Genomic DNA, 20,317 nt, shown 5'->3' with positions numbered 1-20,317 from the left:
GATAAATGAGCCAATGTCTTGTATTATGAGTGGTACCTGATGCCGAATGTCACATGATCACAACTGAGCCAACGGTTCTTGAAATTTGCCTTGATATACAAGTGCTTTGGGTTATAAGCATGTTTCTGGAACAACTTATGGTCACAAACCAAGGTTTTACTATATGTTAAATTCAGAGAAATGAGAAAAAAATTTATAAAGCTGAATTTTAGCTTCTAGTGATATAAATCTTTGTCAGTTATATCATGAAATTAAAAACAATGCCTTATTAGATTTGAAAATAAGTCAATCAAAAATATTTAAAATTATCAAGTGAAAGGTAACACTGTAATGTATTGACTTTCTCTTGTAATTTCCTTTGAGAACACAAGGCAAGACCAATAGTATAGTCTGTATGTGATATATTGTAACTGAGTATTTTTACATTTGCCTTATTTACAAGTTTTATGTAATGCTCACAAACAGTTACAGGTTTCAAAAACAGTATCATTAAAAAAAAACAAACCGTAAAAACATTCTCCAAACACTACCAAGTCTAAATACTCTCCCACAAATACACTATAGTAATGCCTCGCTGGCTATAACTGGCCCTGAAACTCAGCAGCCCATGTCCAACCAAAACCAACACACTAAATAAAGGAGAGCCCCTTCAGTTCTTTTGCTCCTGTGCAAAACTATTTCTGTCAAAAAGTGTGTTAAAAGTGGAAATACATTTATTGTGTTTCTTCATGAATGGGGACTAGAAGTTAAGAAATGCTGGGGCTCCTGGGTGGCTCAGGTGGCTAAGCGTCCAACTCTAGATTTCGGCTCAGGTCATGATCTTATGGTTTGTGAGTTCAAACCCAGTTTTGGGCTTTGTGATGCTAGCGCAGAGCCTGCTTGGGATCCTCTCTCACCCTCTCTCTTTGCCCCCACGCCACTTGCTCTGTCTGTCTCTCAGATCTCAAAAATAAAAAATAAAATAAAAAATAAAAAAAATGTTATAGTGTGAGTGAAATGGAAACTAGAGTGAAGAAACACAGAAATTGTGTGCACACTTTTAAAATACCAAAAATTGAGAACAGGAAGCGGCAAGATGGCGGCTTAGGAGGACGCTGGGCTCACCGCGCGTCCTGCTGATCACTTAGATTCCACCTACACCTGCCCAAATAACCCAGAAAACCGCCAGAGGATTAGCAGAACGGAGTCGCTGGAGCCAAACGTAGACGAGAGGCCCACGGAAGAGGGTAGGAAGGGCGGCGAGGCGGTGCGCGCTCCACGGACTGGCGGGAGGGAGCCGGGGCGGAGGGGCGGCTCGCCGGCCAAGCAGAGACCCCGAGTCTGGCTTGCAAAAGTGGAGGGGCCTGACGGACTGTGTTCCCACAACAAGCGCGACTTAGCGTCTGGGAGGTCATAAGTTAACAGCTCTGCTCGGAGAGCGGGAAGGCTGGAGGACAAAGGGAGGGAGAGCTGCTGAGCCCCCTGACAACAGAGCTCAGTTTGGTGGGGAACAAAGGCGCTCGCCAGCGCCATCTCTCCCGCCCATCCCCCAGCCAAAATCCCAAAGAGAACCAGTTCCTGCCAGGGAACTTGCTTGCTCTGCGCAAACACCCAACTCTGTGCTTCTGCAGAGCCAAACCTCTGGCAGCGGATCTGACTCCCTCCCGCTGCCACAGGGCCCCTCCTGAAGAGGATCACCTAAGGAGAAGCGATCTAAGCCTGCCCCTCCTGCCCCTGTGCACCTTGCCTACCCACCCCAGCTAATACGCCAGATCCCCAGCATCACAAGCCTGGCAGTGTGCAAGTAGCCCAGACGGGCCACACCACCCCACAGTGAATCCCGCCCCTAGGAGAGGGGAAGAGAAGGCACACACCAGTCTGACTGTGGCCCCAGTGGTGGGCTGGGGGCAGACATCAGGTCTGACTGCGGCCCCGCCCACCAATTCCAGTTATACACCACAACACAGGGGAAGTGCCCTGCAGGTCCTCACCACGCCAGGGACTATCCAAAATGACCAAGCGGAAGAATTCCCCTCAGAAGAATCTCCAGGAAATAACAACAGCTAATGAACTGATCAAAAATGATTTAAACAATATAACAGAAAGTGAATTTAGAATAATAGTCATAAAATTAATCACTGGGCTTGAAAACAGTATACAGGACAGCAGAGAATCTCTTGCTACAGAGATCAAGGGACTAAGGAACAGTCACGAGGAGCTGAAAACCGCTTTAAACGAAATGCATAACAAAATGGAAACCACCACAGCTCGGCTTGAAGAGGCAGAGGAGAGAATAGGTGAACTAGAAGATAAAGTTATGGAAAAAGAGGAAGCTGAGAAAAAGAGAGATAAAAAAATCCAGGAGTATGAGGGGAAAATTAGAGAACTAAGTGATACACTAAAAAGAAATAATATACGCATAATTGGTATCCCAGAGGAGGAAGAGAGAGGGAAAGGTGCTGAAGGGGTACTTGAAGAAATAATAGCTGAGAACTTCCCTGAACTGGGGAAGGAAAAGGCATTGAAATCCAAGAGGCACAGAGAACTCCCTTCAGACGTAACTTGAATCGATCTTCTGCACAACATATCATAGTGAAACTGGCAAAATACAAGGATAAAGAAAAAATTCTGAAAGCAGCAAGGGGTAAACGTGCCCTCACATATAAAGGGAGACCTATAAGACTCGTGACTGATCTCTCTTTTGAAACTTGGCAGGCCAGAAAGAATTGGCACGAGATTTTCAGGGTGCTAGACAGAAAAAATATGCAGCCGAGAATCCTTTATCCAGCAAGTCTGTCATTTAGAATAGAAGGAGAGATAAAGGTCTTCCCAAACAAACAAAAACTGAAGGAATTTGTCACCACTAAACCAGCCCTACAAGAGATCCTAAGGGGGACCCTGTGAGACAAAGTCCCAGAGACATCGCTACAAGCATAAAACATACAGACATCACAATGACTCTAAACCCATATCTTTCTATAATAACACTGAATGTAAATGGATTAAATGCGCCAACCAAAAGACATAGGGTATCAGAATGGATAAAAAAACAAGACCCATCTATTTGCTGTCTACAAGAGACTCATTTTAGACCTGAGGACACCTTTAGATTGAGAGTGAGGGGATGGAGAACTATTTATCATGCGACTGGAAGCCAAAAGAAAGCTGGAGTAGCCATACTTATACCAGACAAACTAGATTTTAAATTAAAGGCTGTAACAAGAGATGAAGAAGGACATTATATAATAGTTACAGGGTCTATCCATCAGGAAGAGCTAACAATTATAAATGCCTATGCCCCGAATACCGGAGCCCCCAAATATATAAAACAATTACTCATAAACATAAGCAACCTTATTGATAAGAATGTGGTAATTGCAGGGGACTTTAACACCCCACTTACAGAAATGGACAGATCATCTAGACACACGGTCAATAAAGAAACAAGGGCCCTGAATGAGACATTGGGTCGGATGGACTTGACAGATATATTTAGAACTCTGCATCCCAAAGCAACAGAATATACTTTCTTCTCGAGTGCACATGGAACATTCTCCAAGATAGATCATATACTGGGTCACAAAACAGCCCTTCATAAGTTTACAAGAATTGAAATTATACCATGCATACTTTCAGACCACAATGCTATGAGGCTTGAAATCAGCCACAAGAAAAAGTCTGGAAAACCTCCAAAAGCACGGAGGTTAAAGAACACCCTACTAAAGAATGAGTGGGTCAACCAGGCAATTAGAGAAGAAATTAAAAAATATATGGAAACAAACGAAAATGAAAATACAACAATCCAAATGCTTTGGGACGCAGCGAAGGCAGTCCTGAGAGGAAAATACATTGCAATCCAGGCCTATCTCAAGAAACAAGAAAAATCCCAAATACAAAATCTAACAGCACACCTAAAGGAAATAGAAGCAGAACAGCAAAGGCAGCCTAAACCCAGCAGAAGAAGAGAAATAATATAGATCAGAGCAGAAATAAACAATATAGAATCTAAAAAAACTGTAGAGCAGATCAACGAAACCAAGAGTTGGTTTTTTGAAAAAATAAACAAAATTGACAAACCTCTAGCCAGGCTTCTCAAAAAGAAAAGGGAAATGACCCAAATAGATAAAATCATGAATGAAAATGGAATTATTACAACCAATCCCTCAGAGATACAAACAATTATCAGGGAATACTATGAAAAATTATATGCCAACAAATTGGACAACCTGGAAGAAATGGACAAATTCCTGAACACCCACACTCTTCCAAAACTCAATCAGGAGGAAATAGAAAGCTTGAACAGACCCATAACCAGCGAAGAAATTGAATCGGTTATCAAAAATCTCCCAACAAATAAGAGTCCAGGACCAGATGGCTTCCCAGGGGAGTTCTACCAGACGTTTAAAGCAGAGATAATACCTATCCTTCTCAAGCTATTCCAAGAAATAGAAAGGGAAGGAAAACTTCCAGACTCCTTCTATGAAGCCAGTATTACTTTGATTCCTAAACCAGACAGAGACCCAGTAAAAAAAGAGAACTACAGGCCAATATCCCTGATGAATATGGATGCAAAAATTCTCAATAAGATACTAGCAAATCGAATTCAATGGCATATAAAAAGAATTATTCACCATGATCAAGTGGGATTCATTCCTGGGATGCAGGGCTGGTTCAACATTCGCAAATCAATCAACGTGATACATCACATTAACAAAAAAAAAGAGAAGAACCATATGATCCTGTCAATCGATGCAGAAAAGGCCTTTGACAAAATCCAGCACCCTTTCTTAATAAAAGCCCTTGAGAAAGTCGGGATAGAAGGAACATACTTAAACATCATAAAAGCCATTTATGAAAAGCCCACAGCTAACATCATCCTCAACGGGGAAAAACTGAGAGCTTTTTCCCTGAGATCAGGAACACGACAAGGATGCCCACTCTCACCGCTGCTGTTTAACATAGTGCTGGAAGTTCTAGCATCAGCAATCAGACAACAAAAGGAAATCAAAGGCATCAAAGTTGGCAAAGATGAAGTCAAGCTTTCGCTTTTTGCAGATGACATGATATTATACATGGAAAATCCGATAGACTCCACCAAAAGTCTGCTAGAACTGATACAGGAATTCAGCAAAGTTGCAGGATACAAAATCAATGTACAGAAATCAGTTGCATTCTTATACACTAACAATGAAGCAACAGAAAGACAAATAAAGAAACTGATCCCATTCACAATTGCACCAAGAAGCATAAAATACCTAGGAATAAATCTAACCAAAGATGTAAAGGATCTGTATGCTGAAAACTATAGAAAGCTTATGAAGGAAATTGAAGAAGATTTAAAGAAATGGAAAAACATTCCATGCTCATGGATTGGAAAAATAAATATTGTCAAAATGTCAATACTACCCAAAGCTATCTACACATTCAATGCAATCCCAATCAAAATTGCACCAGCATTCTTCTCGAAACTAGAACAAGCAATCCTAAAATTCATATGGAACCACAAAAGGCCCCGAATAGCCAAAGTAATTTTGAAGAAGAAGACCAAAGCAGGAGGCATCACCATCCCAGACTTTAGCCTCTACTACAAAGCTGTCATCATCAAGACAGCATGGTATTGGCACAAAAACAGACACATAGACCAATGGAATAGAATAGAAACCCCAGAACTAGACCCACAAACGTATGGCCAACTAATCTTTGACAAAGCAGGAAAGAACATCCAATGGAAAAAAGACAGCCTCTTTAACAAATGGTGCTGGGAGAACTGGACAGCAACATGCAGAAGGTTGAAACTAGACCACTTTCTCACACCATTCACAAAAATAAACTCAAAATGGATAAAGGACCTGAATGTGAGACAGGAAACCATCAAAACCCTAGAGGAGAAAGCAGGAAAAGACCTCTCTGACCTCAGCCGTAGCAATCTCTTACTCGACACATCCCCAAAGGCAAGGGAATTAAAAGCAAAAATGAATTACTGGGACCTTATGAGGATAAAAAGCTTCTGCACAGCAAAGGAAACAACCAACAAAACTAAAAGGCAACCAACGGAATGGGAAAAGATATTTGCAAATGACATATCGGACAAAGGGCTAGTATCCAAAATCTATAAAGAGCTCACCAAACTCCACACCCGAAAAACAAATAACCCAGTGAAGAAATGGGCAGAAAACATGAATAGACACTTCTCTAAAGAAGACATTCGGATGGCCAACAGGCACATGAAAAGATGTTCAGCGTCGCTCCTTATCAGGGAAATACAAATCAAAACCACACTCAGGTATCACCTCACGCCAGTCAGAGTGGCCAAAATGAACAAATCAGGAGACTCTAGATGCTGGAGAGGATGTGGAGAAACGGGAACCCTCTTGCACTGTTGGTGGGAATGCAAATTGGTGCAGCCACTCTGGAAAGCAGTGTGGAGGTTCCTCAGAAAATTAAAAATAGACCTACCCTATGACCCAGCAATAGCACTGCTAGGAATTTACCCAAGGGATACAGGAGTACTGATGCATAGGGCCACTTGTACCCCAATGTTCATAGCAGCACTCTCAACAATAGCCAAATTATGGAAAGAGCCTAAATGTCCATCAACTGATGAATGGATAAAGAAATTGTGGTTTATATACACAATGGAGTACTACGTGGCAATGAGAAAAAATGAAATATGGCCTTTTGTAGCAACGTGGATGGAACTGGAGAGTGTGATGCTAAGTGAAATAAGTCATACAGAGAAAGACAGATACCATATGGTTTCACTCTTATGTGGACCCTGAGAAATTAACAGGAACCCATGGGGGAGGGGAAGGAAAAAAAAAAAAACAGGTTAGAGTGGGAGAGAGCCAAAGCATAAGAGACTCTTAAAAACTGAGAACAAACTGAGGGTTGATGGGGGGTGGGAGGGAGGAGAGGGTGGGTGATGGGTATTGAGGAGGGCACCTTTTGGGATGAGCACTGGGTGTTGTATGGAAACCAATTTGTCAATAAATTTCATATTAAAAAAAAAATAAAAAAAATAAAATACCAAAAATTGAAAAAGGACATAGAAAAGTGACAAGTGTAGCTATAACATGGTATAATTATTTTTTTAATTTAAAATAAGTAAACATCAAAAACCAAGCATAGTACCACTATATTAAATATATATTTATTATGTTTACGTATTTAGTCCAATTTTTCCATCAAGGATGTTTTTATCATATATGTTTTCTTTCTGTTGTTTATTAATGCCACTCATGCTTTATTTTTTAAATTGACTCTTATTTATTTAATAAATACATTTATTAATTTATTTAATATGTTATTCTTAGATGATCAGGATTTATATTTTTATTTATAGTTTAAATTTTTTAAAAAATTGAAATTAGATTTAAAAAATTATCAGAATACCAAAGTTTTCTTAAATATAAGCTGAAATATGTGTAAAAGGTAAAAAGAAAAATTCTTGTATACTTATCAGTCTGTCACAAACACCATTAGTTATTTTATAGTTTTTATTCCACTGTTTGCATGTAAATTCATGAGTTGTATTTAGCTTTTATAAGTAAGACTTCACACAATTTATGAATCCATTACTACATTTATTCTCAACTATAAATAAGGGTCCCCTATTTGAAACCCATTGCTTTACCATTGATTTATCCATTACATTATGTATATAAACGAAACTTGCATTGGTTGAATTACATCTAGAAGATAAGATTCTACTTCATAGAGCTAGAAACACAATTCACACACAAAAAAACGAAAAACCAGAGTGAACCATATTTTAGCGCTTCTCCAAACCAAAAGTACTATTTGTATTCTTGATACATTTTACATCATTCTGGTTATCAATGCTTTCCTTAAACGTGTTCTGATACTCCAAAGTAGACTTTCACTAGTGCTCTCTCTTCCTGACCCCATAAAATAGCTGCCTCTTTGCTCTCACCGACATATGATAAATAATCTTTTAGTGATCATCTTTTCTACTACTGTAAGAAAAATAATATATCATATTTGAGCAAATATCAAAATTAGGAAAATAAGTGACTTTAAGATGTTTCATTTTCTGTATTCTCACGAATATATTATTTTGCAGTGCCAAAGAGAGCATCTCTTGATTTTGTATAATGAATACAAAAATAATGGATTTTTATAACTTTGGTGATATCCCTAATTGCTCTTTGATTTTCTCGCAAAGGATGTCTCTAAATATAGAAAACGAAAATTGTTCTTACTCCGCTTGATGTGCAAGTTCAACAACAGATTTTTAGTTTTATTTTCACTTTATATTTTATACGGTCCTTTTATAGTTCGCAAATATTCTCAAAATCATTTGATATGTAATTATCATCTTACTCAGGTAAGTCCTAAAATAAGCTTGCTTAATTATAAGCAGTAATTAGTATAGTAAAAACTTCTAGCTTTCTGTAATCAAAATGTTTATTTTTTATGGATATAGAGAAACTTTTCTTGAATGGAATACAAATCAAGATCACACTAATGAGTTGCAAAACATTTCATAGAGATATTTTCTCTTTAAATTCATTTTGATTCATCATTTGAATGAATTAACATAAATAAAATATATATGAATTCGTGAATTTGGTATAAATAGCTCTTTGTTAAATAACAATCTCTTTAAAATATGAGTCACATTTATTCTTGACCTTTATGCTTTTTCCCTCTTAGTGATAATTCTATTTATGAGAAGATACTTGGATTAGAGAGTGAGGTAATCACTAGAATTTGTGTACATTTAGTGCTTGTCCAAGTCTAAGTTTTTATTCCCATTTTAGAGCCTGATGAAGATTTTCACATTTCCTACACACATAGTACCTTTTGGCAGTTATAGACCCTACTTCCTTTAAGTCATTGAATATGATGATTGTGCATGTGCTAGAAAGTCACTAATTAACATATTTGCAGCTTTTAATCTGTATTTTTTCCACTGTAGTCATGATAGAATTTCAAGTCAATTTTGCAACTGTGCCTTCATTTTCTAAGAACTTGAGTATGAGTCAAATGATATATACTATTTCACAGTCTCTTCAGCATCCTCCTGTGGTGCTAGCAAGTAGTTATCTAGTCTGCCTTTAGTATTCCTGGATTGAAGTGAGCACGCATGTACAACCTCATCCTAAATAAACTAATGAGAGAGCAAGTACATGTTTTTAAAAGTTTAGTGTCTTATCAGATGCTTGTTTAGTTTGGTTCCTGGTGTGTGTGTGTGTGTGTGTGTGTGTGTGTGCACATGAGCACATGCCTGTACTTGTTTGTTTTCGTATTAGAAGAATCAGGATTTGTGACACTGAACAAGCAACATAACTTCTCCTTTTGGATCTTTATAATGACGATGATAACACCATGGATGTTAGAATGAAATAAGATTTGATATGAACAGCATCAAGTAGATGAATGTCTCATCATAGGTCATACTTAATAACTCAATAACTTTACATAACTCAATTATTGTGATGCTAAACTTCATGCAAACACATAGTTAATAGGATCAAAAAACCAGGACCATCTAAATTGACATGATTTTACTCTTTCAGGAAATTCTTGCCCACGAAGGTAATATTGTAATAACATTATTGTTTGTTTGAGAAACTCCCTGAAAATCTTCTATGTAAATAATAGACTGCTCCATTGGCCTGCCTTCTCAGGGAAACAGATCACTTAACCAGAGAGAAACCATTCTCTTATCAAATGAATGGTTATTCATCAAGACACCTTCAAAACCCTCATCACTATCAACTTTCAATTATTATAACATGAATTTGAGATTGCTGCGCTGAAAGATCCACCCTAAAGCCAAGCTAATCTTTATAAACACTAACTTTTGGAGATACCACTAAGGTTTTCAGTGATGTTGTCCATTACTGCAGTAGGTAAAAAACTCATCTTTGCTTGACCAGCCAGTTACTTTGGTGGACTTTTCTAAAGTCAGCAGTGATAAAGATGGTGATAAGAAGAGTGTTTATGTCTTTGTGTAATAATTTATTTTCACTAGCCATTTTCAGATTTAATAATTTCATTTTTACCTTATCATAAACTGGGAGTTGTCTATTTTTATTTCACAGACAAGGAAATATATTTCATTAAATTAATGTTGTAAATAAGTGGCTGAGTTAGAATGCCCACATTTTTGGTTATCTGTCTAGTGGTCTATTATGTTTTTCTTATAATAAGTATCCTCTGTCGTAAGTTATTTTCTACAGTTCCTCTTCACTTTTAAAAATAATTTTGAAGAATGAGGTCAAAATAACTGAATACCAAACAGAGCCATATTATTCTTAGCAACATTATTTGAACCAAGCAATTGTTTGAAGTTATCACTTATTTCTAAGCCAACACAGTCACAGATATAAATTTAATTTATTCTCTTTATCACCACAACATAAAGGTATTTCAAAATTTTGGCAGGGAAACGGGTCAAAAGAACCTCATACTCTACCACTCAAAGCTTCACTGGTGATTTCTCTTCACAAAATATTCCCTTTTCCACAATTCTTATTAAAATACAATTGTCTTTGTCAAGTACTTGAAAGAAATTTAGCTTGTAGACGTTCATTTTTTCTTACATAATAAGTGTACCTGAGAATGGCCACTTGCTTAGTTTGTAAAGATTTAATTTATAAAACTTCTTACACAAGATGCAAGTGCATACAAGGGGATAAAGTTTCTTTAAAGAAATAATTGCTCTAAGCACATAAATATAAGAAGGGAATAAAACTTGTGGAGTTCCTCCTTAGAAATTCATGGACATTTCAGGTTTTTCTAAGTCTATTTTTGTTATAACCTTATTACCAACTCTTTATTGACTTCCTAGAAAAGAGCATGCCAAATTTTGTGTCACATAATTTCTGTCACAAAATAGCATATGCATTTTACAAATGCTTATTAAAAAATAGTTTGGCTCTATTTGTTGGTTCTTATGAGTAATTCACTTGCATATTAATCATTATAATCTTGTTTATTAACTAACTAGTTAAATATAAGTAACCATTATCAGAGAATTTTTTTTCCAGTATATGAAATTTATTGTCAAATTGGTTTCCATACAACACCCAGTGCTCATCAAAAAAGGTGCCCTCCTCAATACCCATCACCCACCCTCCCCTCCCTCCCACCCCCCATCAACCCTCAGTTTGTTCTCAGTTTTTAAGAGTCTCTTATGCTTTGGCTCTCTCCCACTCTAACCTGTTTTTTTTTTCTTCCCCTCCCCCATGGGTTTCTGTTAAGTTTCTCAGGATCCACATAGGAGTGAAAACATATGGTATCTGTCTTTCTCTGTATGGCTTATTTCACTTAGCATCACACTCTCCAGTTCCATCCACGTTGCTACAAAGGGCCATATTTCATTCTTTCTCATGGCCCTGTAGTACTCCATTGTGTATATAAACCACAATTTCTTTATCCATTCATCAGTTGATGGACATTTGGGCTCTTTCCATAATTTGGCTATTGTTGAGAGTGCTGCTATAAACATTGGGTCCAAGTGCCCCTATACATCAGTACTCCTGTATCCCTTGGGTAAATTCCTAGCAGTGCTATTGCTGGGTCATAGGGTAGGTCTATTTTTAATTTTCTGAGGAACCTCCACACTGTTTTCCAGAGCGGCTGCACAAGTTTGCATTCCCACCAACAGTGCAAGAGGGTTCCCATTTCTCCACATCCTTGCCAGCATCTATAGTGTCCTGATTTGTTCATTGTGGTCACTCTAACTGGCGTGAGGTGATATCCAAGTGTGGTTTTGATTTGTATTTGCCTGATAAGGAGCAACATTGAGCATCTTTTCACGTGCCTGTTGGCCATCCGGATGTCTTCTTTAGAGAAGTGTCTATTCATGTTTTCTGCCCATTTCTTCACTGGGTTATTTGTTTTTCGGGTGTGGAGTTTGGTGAGCTCTTTATAGATTTTGGATACTAGCCCTTTGTCCGATATGTCATTTGCAAATATCTTTTCCCATTCCGTTGGTTGCCTTTTAGTTTTGTTGGTTGTTTCCTTTGCTGTGCAGAAGCTTTTTATCCTCATAAGGTCCCAGTAATTCATTTTTGCTTTTAATTCCCTTGCCTTTGGGGATGTGTCGAGTAAGAGATTGCTACAGCTGAGGTCAGAGAGGTCTTTTCCTGCTTTCTCCTCTAGGGTTTTGATGGTTTCCTGTCTCACATTCAGGTCCTTTATCCATTTTGAGTTTATTTTTGTGAATGGTGTGAGAAAGTGGTCTAGTTTCAACCTTCTGCATGTTGCTGTCCAGTTCTCCCAGCACCATTTGTTAAAGAGACTGTCCTTTTTCCATTGGATGTTCTTTCCTGCTTTGTCAAAGATGAGTTGGTCATACGTTTGTGGGTCTAGTTCTGGGGTTCCTATTCTATTCCATTGGTCTATGTGTCTGTTTTTGTGCCAATACCATGCTGTCTTGATGATTACAGCTTTGTAGTAGAGGCTAAAGTCTGGGTATTGTGAAGCCTCCTGCTTTGGTCTCCTTCTTCAAAATTACTTTGGCTATTCAGGGCCTTTTGTGGTTCCATATGAATTTTAGGATTGCTTGTTCTAGTTTTGAGAAGAATGCTCATGCAATTTTGATTGGGATTGCATTGAATTTGTAGATAGCTTTGGGTAGTATTGACATTTTGACAATTTTTATTCTTCCAATCCATGAGCAGGGAATGTTTTTCCATTTCTTTATATCTTCTTCAATTACCTTCATAGGCTTTCTATCGTTTTCAGCATACAGATCTTTTACATCTTTGGTTAGATTTATTCCCAGGTATTTTATGTTTCTTGGTGCAATTGTGAATGGGATCAGTTTCTTTATTTGTCTTTCTGTTGCTTCATTGTTAGTGTATAAGAATGCAACTGATTTCTGTACATTGATTTTGTATCCTGCAACTTTGCTGAATTCATGTATCAGTTCTAGCAGACTTTTGGTGGAGTCTATCGGATTTTCCATGTATAATATCATGACATCTACAAAAAGCGAAAGCTTGACTTCATCTTTGCTAATTTGGATGCCTTTGATTTCCTTTTGTTGTCTGATTGCTGATACTAGAACTTCCAACACTATGTTAAACAGCAGCAGTGAGAGTGGGCATCCCTGTTGTGTTCCTGATCTCAGGGAAAAAGCTCTCAGTTTTTCCCCGTTGAGGATGATGTTAGCTGTGGGCATTTCATAAATGGCTTTTATGATGTTTAAGTATGTTCCTTCTCTCCCGACTTTCTGAAGGGTTTTTATTAAGAAAGGGTGCTGAATTTTGTCAAAGGCCTTTTCTGCATCGATTGACAGGATCATATGGTTCTTATCTTTTCTTTTATTAATGTGATGTATCACGTTGATTGATTTGCGAATGTTGAACCAGCCCTGCATCCCAGGAATGAATCCCACTTGATCATGGTGAATAATTCTTTTTATATGCTGTTGAATTCGATTTCCTAGTATCTTATTGAGAATTTTTGCATCCATATTCATCGGGGATATTGGCCTGTAGTTCTCTTTTATTCCTGGGTCTCTGTCTGGTTTAGGAATCAAAGTAATACTGGCTTCATAGAATGAGTCTGGAACTTCTTCTTCCCCTTCTATTTCTTGGAATAGCTTGAGAAGGATAGGTATTATTTCTGCTTTAAACGTCTGGTAGAACTCCCCTGGGAAGCCATGTGGTCCTGGACTCTTATTTGTTGGGAGATTTTTGATAACCGATTCAATTTCTTCGCTGGTTATGGGTCTGTTCGAGCTTTCTATTTCCTCCTGATTGAGTTTTGGAAGCATGTGGGTGTTTAGGAATTTGTCCATTTCTTCCAGGTTGTCCAATTTGTTGGCATATAATTTTTCATAGTATTCCCTGATAATTGTTTGTATCTCTGAGGGATTGGTTGTAATAATTCCATTTTCATTCATGATTTTGTCTATTTGGGTCATCTCCCTTTTCTTTTTGAGAAGCCTGGCTAGAGGTTTGTCAATTTTGTTTTATTTTCAAAAAAAACAACTCTTGGTTTCGTTGATCTTCTCTACAGTTTTTTTTAGATTCTATATTGTTTATTTCTGCTCTGATCTTTATTATTTCTCTTCTTCTGCTGGGTTTAGGCTGCCTTTGCTGTTCTGCTTCTATTTCCTTTAGGTGTGCTGTTAGATTTTTGTATTTGGGATTTTTCTTGTTTCTTGAGATAGGCCTGGATTGCGATGTATTTTCCTCTCAGGACTGCCTTCGCTGCATCCCAAAACTTTTGGACTGTTGTATTTTCATTTTCGTTTGTTTCCATATATTTTTTAATTTCTTCTCTAATTGCCTGGTTGACCCACTCATTCTTTAGTAGGGTGTTCTTTAACCTCCGTGCTTTTGGAGGTTTTCCAGACTTTTTCTTGTGGCTGATTTCAAGCCTCATAGCATTGTGGTCTGAAAGTATGCATGGTATAATTTCAATTCTTGTATACTTATGAAGGGCTGTTTTGTGACCCAGTATATGATCTATCTTGGAGAATGTTCCATGTGCACTCAAGAAGAAAGTATATTCTGTTGCTTTGGGATGCAGAGTTCTAAATATATCTGTCAAGTCCATCTGATCCAATGTCTCATTCAGGGCCCTTGTTTCTTTATTGACCGTGTGTCTAGATGATCTATCCATTTCTGTAAGTGGAGTGTTAAAGTCCCCTGCAATTACCACATTCTTATCAATAAGGTTGCTTATGTTTATGAGTAATTGTTTTATATATTTGGGGGCTCCTGTATTCGGTGCATAGACATTTATAACTGTTAGCTCTTCCTGATGGATAGACCCTGTGATTATTATATAATGCCCTTCTTCATCTCTTGTTACAGCCTTTAATTTAAAGTCTAGTTCGTCTGATATAAGTACGGCTACTCCAGCTTTCTTTTGGCTTCCAGTAGCATGATAAATAGTTCTCCATCCCCTCACTCTTAATCTAAAGGTGTCCTCAGGTCTAAAATGAGTCTCTTGTAGACAGCAAGTAGATGGGTCTTGTTTTTTTTATCCATTCTGATACCCTATGTCTTTTGGTTGGCGCATTTAATCCATTTACATTCAGTGTTATTATAGAAAGATACGGGTTTAGAGTCATTGTGATGTCTGTATGTTTTATGCTTGTAGTGATGTCTCTGGGACTTTGTCTCACAGGATCCCCCTTAGGATCTCTTGTAGAGCTGGTTTAGTGGTGACAAATTCCTTCAGTTGTTTTTTTTTTGGGGGGGGGGGAAGACCTTTATCTCTCCTTCTATTCTAAATGACAGACTTGCTGGATAAAGGATTCTCGGCTGCATATTTTTTTCTGTTCATCACATTGAAGATCTCGTGCGAATCCTTTCTGGCCTGCCAAGTTTCAAAAGAGAGATCAGTCACGAGTCTTATAGGTCTCCATTTATATGTGAGGGCACGTTTATCCCTTGCTGCTTTCAGAATTTTCTCTTTATCCTTGTATTTTGCCAGTTTCACTATGATATGGCGTGCAGAAGATCGATTCAAGTTACGTCTGAAGGGAGTTCTCTGTGCCTCTTGGATTTCAATGCCTTTTTCCTTCCCCAGTTCAGGGAAGTTCTCAGCTATAATTTCTTCAAGTACCCCTTCAGCACCTTTCCCTCTCTCTTCCTCCTCTGGGATACCAATTATGCGTATATTATTTCTTTTTAGTGTATCACTTAGTTCTCTAATTTTCCCCTCATACTCCTGGATTTTTTTCATCTCTCTTTCTCTCAGCTTCCTCTTTTCCATAATTTTATCTGCTAGTTCACCTATTCTCTCCTCTGCCTCTTCAATCCGAGCCGTCGCCATTTCCATTTTATTTTGCATGTGGTTTAAAGCGTTTTTCAGCTCCTCCTGACTGTTCCTTAGTCCCTTGATCTCTGTAGCAAGAGATTCTCTGCTGTCCTCTATACTGTTTTCAAGCCCAGTGATTAATTTTATGACTATTATTCTAAATTCAATTTCTGTTATATTATTTAAATCTTTTTGATCAGTTCATTAGCTGTTGTTATTTCTGGAGATTCTTTGAGGGGAATTCTTCCGTTTGGTCATTTTGGATAGTCCCTGGAGTGGTGGGGACCTGCAGGGCACTTCCCCTGTGCTGTGGTGTATAACTGGAGTTGGTGGGCAGGGCCGCAGTCCGACCTGATGTCTGCCCCCAGCCACCGCTGGGGCCATGGTCAGACTGGTGTGTGCCTTCTCTTCCCCTCTCCTAGGGGCGGGATTCACTGTGGGGTGGCGTGACCTGTCTGGGCTACTTGCACACTGTCAGGCTTGTGGTTCTGGGGATCTGGCGTATTAGTTGGGGTGGGTAGGCAAGGTGCACGTGGCAGGAGGGGCAGGCTTAGCTGGCTTCTCCTTAGGTGATCCACTTCAGGAGGGGCCCTGTGGCAGCGGGAGGGTGTCAGATCCGCTGCCGGAGGTTTGGCTCCGCAGAAGCACAGAGTTGGGTGTTTTCTGGGAGCGAGCAAGTTCCCTGGCAGGAACTGGTTCACTTTGGGATTTTGGCTGGGGGATGGGTGAGGGAGATGGCGCTGGTGAGCACCTTTGTTCCCTGCCAAACTGAGCTCTGTCGTCAGGGGATTCAGCAACTCTCCCTCCCTTTGTCCTACAGCCTTCCCGCTTTCTGAGCAGAGCTGTTAACTTATGACCTCCCAGATGCTAAGTCCCACTTGCTCTCGGAACACATTCTGTCAGGCCCCTCCGCTTTTGCAAGCCAGATGGGGGGTTCTGCTTGGCCGGCAGGCCACCCCTCCGCCCCGGCTCCCTCCCGCCAGTCCGTGGAGCGCCCACCGCCTGGCTGCCCTTCCTACCCTCCTCCTGGGCCTCTCATCTGTGCTTGGCTCGGAGACTCAGTTCTGCTAATCCTCTGGCGGTTTTCTGAGTTATTTAGGCAGGTATAGGTGGAATCTAAGTGATCAGCAGGACGCGAGGTGAGCCCAGTGTCCTCCTATGCTGCCATCTTCCGACGATCTCCCAGAGAATATTTAATGATATATTAAAAAAATTTTTTAATGTTTATTCATTTTTTTAGAGAAAGAACGTGAATGGGGGAGGGGCAGAGAGAGAGGCAGACAGATTCTGACGCAGGCTCCAGGCTCTGGGTTGTCAGCACAGAGCCCAACACGGGGCTTTTACTCAGGAGCCACGAGATCATGACTTAGGCCGAAGTCGGATGCTTAACCGACTGAGCCAGCCAGGTGCCCTGAAAATATTTAATGATATTAAAGATGTTTACATTAATGGTCAAATATGGGTCCATTTTCAATTCATACTCTGAAGGAAGGGAATGTTTAATATTTTCCTTTTGATGCTCCAGGGGGAGAGATCTCTGCAACCTAAGAAGAAAATTGCAGATTTTGGTAAAAAACAGAAACATTGTGCTTAGGTTAGAACTGCAGGTTTGGGTAGTCATTTCTGAGCTGTAGTTAACAAGGAAAGTGGAAGAATTCCATAGAGTACTCTGAGTAAGTATATGATCAGAGGCTGTCTTCTTAATTAAAACCAATAAATGTCCTGCAGCAGGCACCAGCCCAAGGAGCCACTTCAACCCAAACTTGTTCTTGGAAAATAAGAAAGTTCTTCAGGTTGAATTTGCAAGGAGCCTAATCCTTAACCCAACTTCATTATCTCTCTGGTTTAGGATTAGATTCTGCCTTACTGAGGTAGAATTAGAGCCAGAAACTAGAACCCATTAGTTATTCATATATATATATATACTCACACACACACATACATACACACATATATACATACATGTACGTATATATACATATATGCACATATATACACACATATATGTGTATATATATGTGTATGTATGTATGTGTTTGAGTATATATGTAAATTATATATTATCATATGGAAGGTTTATTTAAATCATAGTTTTTGTCATGATAAATCTCCTATCATATTTTTTTCTACTTCCAAACAACAACAAAAGCTTAAACTGTTACCTGCCCATTAGAGTTTAGGTTCCACTCTCTAGAATGGGAAGAAAAAAAAAAAAAAGAAGTCTTTCAGGATTCCCTTAGGAAGAGACTTAAGTTGCCTGCACATGATATAAATTTTAATGCAGCTCTCAGATACATAGTCGGTCATAGTTTGGTAACTATTACTCTTTCAATAAAGTCATGTCCTACAACTACAACATGTATTAATTCTTGATGAATGTTTTAGATATTCTACTCTCATCCCCTTTAGCCATCAGGTTGTGTTTTGGCCCATATTATGCCATTATGACTTTTTTCACTTTCTTTTCCAGAATCTTCTAGCATTACCTTGTTATAGCTGTGTATTATGGAATCTCTTCAGACATAGAATCTGGCATGTTTGGAAAACAAAAGCTAACCTTTTAAAATGTTTGGATTGAGTCACTAATTAGCTAGGCAATCTCAATTATAGTCAGGGTACAATTCTTACATTGTACTCATTCAAAATTAGTTGCCTTTTCCCCAAATGACCATAGTTAATTGAAAGAGCTAAAATAGCTATAGAAATTGGGTGCCTGGTGGCTCAGATGGTGAAGCGTCTGACTTCTGCTCAGGCCATGATATCATGATCCATGAATTTGAGCCCATGTTGGGCTCTGTGCTGACAACTCAGAGCCTGGAGCCTGATTCAGATTCTGTGTCTCCCTCTTTCTCTGCCCTTCCCCAGCTCATGCTCTGTCTCTCTCTGTCTCTCAAAAATGAATAAATGTTAAAAAATTAAAAATTAAATAGTTACAGAAATGTATATATCTAATATCATATATATTCTAGGTATCTTCCCCACCCCCAGTTATAAAAGGGACATTGAGTTGTATACATTGAGTTAATGGATGAGGGTTTCCTTTGTTCTCTTTGCACTGCTTTCTGTGAGATTAGTAAGTAAAGAAAAGAACTGATAAGTCATTATCTTTAACAGACTATGCATCTTCAACAAATAATAGGTGGAATGCTATTTAATACACTTAAGATGTTAATGATCTAGTAGGGGAAGCAGAACACCCACTTATTTAGAGTCAGAGTAATCCAATTTAACAATGGGGAAATTGAGTCCTAGGAAAGTGAACTCACAAATTGAATACTACCTTTAGTTAATGACCCAAGAAGAATCAAATTCTATGTTTCTCTCCAATATCTACATCCAGTATCACAACCCCAAACCTAGAAGTCTCTCTACACTTTTTCCTCCAATCTGAGTTCACTCTGTAAACTCAGTATTCCTAAATCCAAAACCTGGGATGGGGATTTTCATGCAAGTGATACTTTAAGGGATTCTATCATGACAAACTTGTAGAAAAAGTGAAATGAGGATATACTAGTCTTCTCTGGTTGCCATAACAAAATATCACAGATTGGGTGGCGTAGGCAACAGAAATTTATTTTCTCACAGTTTTGTAATCTAAATGTCCAAGATCAAGGTGCCAGCAAATTCAGTTCTGGTGAGGCCTGCCTTTCAGCTTCTTATTCTGTGCTCACATGGTCTTTTCACATGTGCAGAGGTGGAATGATCTCTGATATCTTCTTCTTATAAGAATGCAATCCTATCAGATTAGGGTGCCACCCTTATAACCTCATTTAACCTTATCTCCCTAATAGTAATAATTATAATAATATAATAATAGTAATAGTAATAATAATAGCAATAGGAATAGAAATAATAATTATCTCTCTAAAGGCACTATCTTCAAATACAATCACATTGGGTATTAATTCTTCACCATGCAAATTTGGAAAGGAGACATAATTTGGTCCCTAATAGGAGGGAAAGTCAAACAATTGTATTTTTAGCTGAAGTCTATGCTTAACCTGACCCAGAAAGAAGTATACATTGCACCACAGAATTAGTCTTGTTGAGGCTAGAGAGCAAGGCTTTTGTACCAGCTCTCTCCCTATTCCTACCTCAAGTACCATCACATTGGTCAGGCACGTTAGTAGATTGTGGGATGATATAAACTTCAGGATGGCTCCATTTATGTAAAAATGATTCTCTGGAAGAGTTTGCTGGTGGGAGCCATTGGTAGTTATACAGGCAAGAGTTAACAAATAGGTTTACCAACCAGTAAAAGAGATCCCTGGGGATTTGGGCAGGCTGGCCCTAACAGGATCTGATAAGTCACTAGATTCTGTATGGGTTTTACTTATTTGATGTTATTTTCTTAGTTGACATCCCCATTGTGTGTCACCTGGATACTGTAATATTCTCTTAATGGATTTTCTTGCTTCCACCAATTTTTCCTTTCTCTATTTCATCCTTCTTGTTGCCAAGAATGTATTTAAAACACAAATCTGCCAATATTATCCTTATGGGAAACAAAAAACTCTTGATGATACACCTAAGGTGGTTCTTATCTGAATCTTCTCTACTTTTCCATCTAAACCCATTGCAA

General features: G+C 38.6%; 2 long non-coding RNA genes across 3 annotated transcripts in view; one reads left to right on the top strand and one right to left on the bottom strand.

Annotated features, from left to right (window-relative positions):
• LOC109500820 overlaps positions 1-20,317 on the top strand; it is a 278,313-nt gene that overhangs the window by 238,805 nt on the left and 19,191 nt on the right. The window lies entirely within an intron of this gene.
• LOC123386058 overlaps positions 17,075-20,317 on the bottom strand; it is a 39,808-nt gene continuing 36,565 nt past the window's right edge. For both annotated transcript variants that reach the window (XR_006599558.1, XR_006599559.1), the window contains exon 3: positions 17,075-17,279. This is a non-coding gene — a long non-coding RNA (uncharacterized LOC123386058). The remainder of the gene's footprint in view (positions 17,280-20,317) is intronic.

Source organism: Felis catus, chromosome B3 (assembly GCF_018350175.1).
Source record: "Felis catus isolate Fca126 chromosome B3, F.catus_Fca126_mat1.0, whole genome shotgun sequence".
Lineage (NCBI taxonomy): Eukaryota > Metazoa > Chordata > Mammalia > Carnivora > Felidae > Felis > Felis catus.
Note: the sequence above shows the minus strand (reverse complement) of the source record. Positions and strands in the feature narration are given on the sequence as shown.